This window comes from Belonocnema kinseyi, chromosome 6 (genome assembly GCF_010883055.1).
Source record: "Belonocnema kinseyi isolate 2016_QV_RU_SX_M_011 chromosome 6, B_treatae_v1, whole genome shotgun sequence".
NCBI lineage: Eukaryota > Metazoa > Arthropoda > Insecta > Hymenoptera > Cynipidae > Belonocnema > Belonocnema kinseyi.
In genome coordinates this window covers 345,569-352,093 of record NC_046662.1, presented here as the reverse complement: position 1 = coordinate 352,093, position 6,525 = coordinate 345,569, and the positions used below count along the sequence as shown (strand labels likewise).

At 28.1% G+C, this 6,525-nt stretch overlaps 1 protein-coding gene across 3 annotated transcripts in view; it reads left to right on the top strand.

Moving 5' to 3' along the window:
* Positions 1–6,525, top strand: part of LOC117174739 (octopamine receptor beta-2R) — a 212,992-nt gene that overhangs the window by 136,307 nt on the left and 70,160 nt on the right. The window lies entirely within an intron of this gene.

Below are 6,525 nucleotides of genomic sequence, written 5' to 3'. Positions count from 1 at the left end.
TACACATTCTTTTGGACATTCCAGGGCCTTTGGCGTGAGAAATTTGGAATGTGGAAATATGAAATCTTTAAATCTGTTCAGTATTGTAGAAATCTGAACAGTTTGGCCTTATTCTGTTTATTCTGAATTATCATTTTATTTAGGTTTGACGTTATAAACTACCATTGGCTATCATTCCGATTTTTACAAATTAAAGTTTTACTTATTTTTTAATTTTCGGATTAAGTTTTCAAATAATCTTAGTTTTTATGACTGATGACTGATAATAACTTCGAATTCTTGTTCAATAAGCTATGCATACACTGCTAAAAATTTCTGTTGAAAACTTTTCTTACATGTATTGGAAGTTTATTTAGAATTCAAGGAATTTGTGAATTTTATAGAATTTATGGAATAAAAGGAATTGACGGAATTTATATAAAGCCCGCAATTCACGGAATTCTTGGAATGCACAGAAATTCAAGAATTCATGGAGTACATGGAAATCATGAAATACATGGAATTTACGGAAATCACGGAATTCGTGGAATTCATGGATTTCACGGTATTCATGGCATTCACTGAATTCAAATAATTCGTGTAGTTCGAGAAAAGAATGGAAATCAAGGTATTCACGAAATTCATAAAATTCAATAAAATCAAGCAATTCACGGAATATGTGGAATCAACGAACTCCCACGAATGTCTTGAATTTCGTAAATTCGGTAACTTTCATGAATTCCTTTAATCCAATACATTTTGTCAATTTCTTTAACTCCGTAAATTCCATGAATTCCGCGAATTCCTTAATTCCATGAATTTCGCTTATTCCTTGGATTCCATAAATTCTGAATTTCCCTCAATTTCATGAACCCCTTCATTTTCGTAAAACCTGCGAATTCCTTTTAGTCCTTGAACTCCGCGAGTTTCGCGAATTGCATGAATGCTGTGAATTCCGGGCTTTACACGAATTCCATGAATTACTTGAATTCCATCAATTTCGTAATTAGATTTCATTCCGAGAATTCCTTAAATTTCTTGAATTAAATGAATTTACGAATTCCGCGAATTCCATAAAGTGAGCGTATTCCGCGAATTCCGTAAATAGCTTCAACTCTGTGAATTCCTTCGATTCCATGAATATCGCGAATTCTGTGAATCACATGAATTCCGTATCTTCGATGAATTTTGCTAATTCCATAAATTTAATGAATTCCTTCATTTTCATAAATGCAGGGAATTCCTTTAAATTCTTGAATTCCGTGAATTTTGCGAATTGCATGAATGTTATAAATTCCAGGCTTTACACGAATTCCATCAATTCCGAGAATTTCTTAAATTCAATGAATTTATGAATTCCGCAAATTCCCTAAAGTAAGTCTATTCTGTGAAGACCGTAAATAGCTTTAATTCTGTGAATTCCATAAAGTAAGCGATTCTGTGAATTCCGTAAATAGCTTTAATTCCGTGAATTCCTTCGATTCCATGAATTTAGTGAACTCTGTGAATCCCATAAATCCTGTAACTTCCATGAATTCCGTTAATTCCATAAATATCATGAATTCCTTTATTTCCATAAATGCTGTGAATTCGATTAATTTCTTGAATTCCGTGAATTTCGCGAATTGCATGAATGCTGTGAATTCCCGGCTTCACACGAATTCCATCAATTCCGAGAATTTCTTGAATTCAATGAATTTATGAATTCCGCAAATTCCATAAAGTAAACGTATTCCATGAATTCCATAAATAACTTTAATTCTGTGAATTCCATAAAGTAAGGGTATTTTTTGAATTCCATAAATAGCTCTAATTCTATGAATTCCTTCGGTTCCATGAATTTAGCGAATTCTGTGAATCCCATAAATCCTGTAACTTCCATGGATTCCGGTAATTCCATAAATTAAGAGTATTCCGTTATTTCTGTAAAATCCACAATTTGCATGAATTTGGTGAATTTCGCGAATTCCACAAAATCCACGAATTTTATGAATTTCATGAACGCCATAAATTTCGTGAATTATATATTTTCCGTGAATTATATAAATTCATTGGATTATATAAATTCCGTGAATTTGTTGAATTCCATAAATTTGGAACATTCCTGGAATACCTTGAATTCCATGAATTCCGAGAATTTTTTAAATTTCTTGGATTAAACGCATTTATGAATTCCGCGAATTTAATAAAGAAAGATTATTCTGTGAATTCCGTAAATAGCTTCAATTCCGTGAATTCGTTCGATTCCATGAATTTTGCGAATTCCGTGAATTCTTTGAATTCCACGAATTCCGAAAGTTCCTTTAATTCCATGAATTTCGTCATTTTCATTAATTGCTTCAAGGTTTATGAATTCCTTGAATTCCGTGAATTCTCTAAATTTCGTGAGTTTCTTGAATTCAATGAATTCTGCGAATTTCCTGACTTCTGTGAAATCTCATGAATTTCGCGAATTTCATAGATTTCGTCACTTCCTTCATTTTCACGAATTCCGTGAATTCCGTGGATTTAATGAATTCCATGAATTTCTCGAATTTCGTGAATTCTGAGAATTTCTCGGATTCGATGAACTCCGTTGATTCTATTCCTGTTTCTTCTTCGGTTGTTCAAAAGCATATATTCAATTCTAATTTGCTACTTTCTCGATGAAGAATTAAATTTTAAAAACTATATAATGAATCTTCCTATATTTAATCTCTATAGAATCTTTAATCTTCTTATTCTGGATTTGCTGTCAAAAGAACTGATTGGGTATTATAAACTTATTTTTAATTGGGAAATTGAAGAACTTAAGTTTCCAAGAATTAAACATTAAAGAAAGCAACCTCTAAATTGCCTTTCTTTTTTACCCTGTCTTTCCTTATTTCTATTTTTTTAAATCTTTAAAGAAAAATCGCGTAAAGAAACTTAACCAACGTTTTGTTGTTGGATCAAACATTCTTTTCAAGCCAAAAAGAATTAAAATTAAAAAATATTATCAACATCTCAAATCCACACTTCTGCAAAAATTTTACCACCTTTTTCAACCCAAAATATTCGGTTTTTTTAACGTAATTTTTGGACCAGCTATCCAACATATTCGAACTAAAAAATATTGGGGTATTTTTCAAAATTGATTTTTAGACGATTTCTCCACACTATTCTATTGAAAAATATTTGAGTAATTCTGAAATCCAATTTTTCACCAATTTCACCATGTTCTCAACCTCAAAAAATATTGTGGTATTTTTGAAACTCGATTTTTGGACTAATATCCGCACTTTTTCCAACTAAAAAGTATGAGGAAATTTTTAGACTAACTTTTCAGACTGATTTTGGATCTTGAACCAATTTCCCCACGTTTCTCAAATTTAAAATCAATCGGAGATTTTTGAGACACGATTTTTGGAACAATTTCCTCACGTCCTCTAAATAAAATATAGAGGCATATTATGAACCAATTTTTCTACCTTTTTCAACACCAAAATATTAGGGTATTTTTCAATCGCATTTCTTGGATGAAATTCCCCTCCATTTCCTTCTAAAAAATATATAGGCATTTTCCAGAAAAATTTTCCTACCTTTTCTAATTACGAAATAATGTAGTATTTTTCAATCTCCGTTTTGGACCAAAATTTCGCCTTGTTTAATTAAAAAATATTAGGGTATTTTTCAAAATCAATTTTAGGCCAATATTTTAACCGTATTTATTAGAAACATTGGTATATTTTTGAGACGTGATCTTGAGACAATTTCCACATCCTTTCCAACTGTAAAATTTTGGGGTAATTTTTAAACCTTATTTTAAATCCATTTCCCCAACTTTCTTAACTTAAAAATATTTGGATATTTCCCAAAATATATTTTAGGACAATTTCTCCACCCTATCTAATTGAAAAAGTTTAAGGTATTTTTTAAACACGATCTTAAACCAATTTTCCTACATTTTCCAACTAAAAAATATAATAGTATTTTTCACTATTTTCTCCAAAAGTAGGTGGAATTTTCATTCCAGGAACAAATTCGCGGTCATTTTCCGGTTCACAACCATGTTTGACGGTCATTGTGATTGAAAAATTCTAACTCTTGAATCTAAAAATGTTTTCATTTGAAGTTATGAAAACTGTAGTTCAAATTAAAACACTCAAGGAGGAACCATTCTGAATTTTTAACTTTTAAAATTAACGATTAAAAATTTTGTTTATTAAAATGCTCAATGATTTACGCATGTAAAATCGAAGTTTCTGAAAAATTTCAAATGGACAATTTTAAATTAAATGCCGTTAGTTTTGAAATTAAAAAATTGAAACTTCTATAAGTTGTAAATTTCAAAGATTTTAATTTTTTAAATCCTAGCTATCATGTTCACTTCAGAAACAATAAAAATTGAACGATTATAATTTTTTTTAACTTAAAATTTTTGATGTTATAATATAAATTACTTTTCTTTAAAGTCGTGAAAAATTACCAATTGTTCAATTGTTATTACTTTATCAAAACCTGTGTTTCGTTTGAAAACTTTTTACATCTTTTTTTAATACACTCTTGAAATTAATCTGTCAGAATAAAAGATCATTTTCAATTTTCTTTGAAAATCTTAATAATTTTGCTTATCCTTTTACAGATTTTAAAAATTCTCAAAAACATACATTTTTTGATGGAAAACTTAACAAATATAAGAATAAAATTTAAATCCTTTCAGGTTTTAAATTATTTTTCAGTCGTCTCAAAACCTTTATATATCTCTTTAACTCGCTCGAATTTTTCTAAATTAATAATCAGTTTATTTTTATTTATTCATTAACATTAAAAAATTTTTTTTAATAATTCCAAATATTTTCTTAAAATTATTTTTATTCAAAATGAAACATCATTTGCAATTTTCACAGGATTTTCTAGCAATTGTTTATATTATCTTAAAACATCTTAAAATTTTTGAATGGCATCAAAAAATCGTATTGTAATATTAATGAATTTATATATTTTTTAAATGCTATGAAATATTTAAAAAAATTTTATTAATTTGGAATATTTAAAAAACTTTTGAATTACTCTTAAACCTACGCGAATTTTTAAAAATTAATAATTCTATAATTGTTATTTATGCATCGAAATTCAAAAATGTTACTTACAAATTAAAAAACTTCAAAACAGAACAATAACAAATGTGAAATTTTTTAATTTACTCGTCTGAAATTTTAACTATTCGAAGCTCCCTGTTTCAAAAAATTCCGATTCAAGTTATTTAGTTTTAAATATAAAAAGTTAAATATGGCTATATATTAAAAAATTATTCTTTTTCTCAATTCGAATTTTTTCAATTGCTTTTGGATAAATTGTAATGTATAAAGTTAATAAAAATTTAATAAAATTAGTGAAAAAGTGTTTATGTACAGTAAATAAGCTAGATATGTGGTCTCTAGCTTAGAAAATTACATTTTTGAAAAGTACCTTAAACATACCCAAAATTTTTTGTTATGCTAGTTTTAGACCCCTCTCTCTCTCTTTTAACTAAGAATAAAGGTAAATTTTTCTGGCCAATTTTTCCACCTTTTCCAACTAAAATTTTTTGATAATTCTATCCGCGATTTCGAATCAACTTTCTCATATTTTTCAAAATATTCAGATATTTTTCAAACCTGAATTTAAACCAATTTCCTTACCTATTCCAACTAAAGAATATCGGTGCATTCTTTGGACACGGTTTTTGGACCAATTTCCTCACCTTTATCAACTAAAAAATAATGTTATTTCTCAACCGTGAATTTGGATCATTAGAAATATTTGGCTATTTTTCAAACCCAATTCTAAACCATTTCGTCTACCTTTCTTAATAAAAAATATCGTGGTATTTTTTAAACTCGATTTTTGGACCAATTTCTCCACCTTTTCCAACTAAAAAATATCGGAGTATTCTTGGGCCACTTTTTTTCTTTTTATTCAACATAAAAATATAAAGGAATTAAAAAAAATCTTTTTCCACTATTTCCCGAACCCTTCTTATTTAGAAATATTGTCGTATTTTTCAGACTCAATTTCTAGACAAATTTCTCCATCTTTTAAAAACAAAAAAATATCGGTGTATTTTTGAGACCAATTTTTCCTTTTTTTCCAACATAAAAATATTGACGAATTGTTAAAAATCGTTTTTGCCACAATTTTACCAACCTTTCTTACTAAAAAATATTGTGGTATTTTTTAAACTCGATTTTTCGACCAATTTCTCTACCTTTTCCAACAAAAAAATATCGGCGTATTTTTGGGACCCATTTTTCTTTTCTTTCCAACTTACAAAATATTGAGCAATTTTTACAAATTAATTTTTCCACAATTTTCTCAAACTTTCTCATTTAAAAATATTGGGGTATTTTTTGAACTCAATTTTGGGACCAATTTCCCCACCTTTTCCAACTAAAAAATTTCGGTGTATTTTTGGGACTAATTTTTTTTCCAATATAAAAATACTTAAGCTATTTTGAAAATCGATTTTGCCACAATTTCCTCAACCTTTCTTATTTAGAAATGTTATGATATTTTTCAGACTCAATTTCTAGACAAATTTCTCCA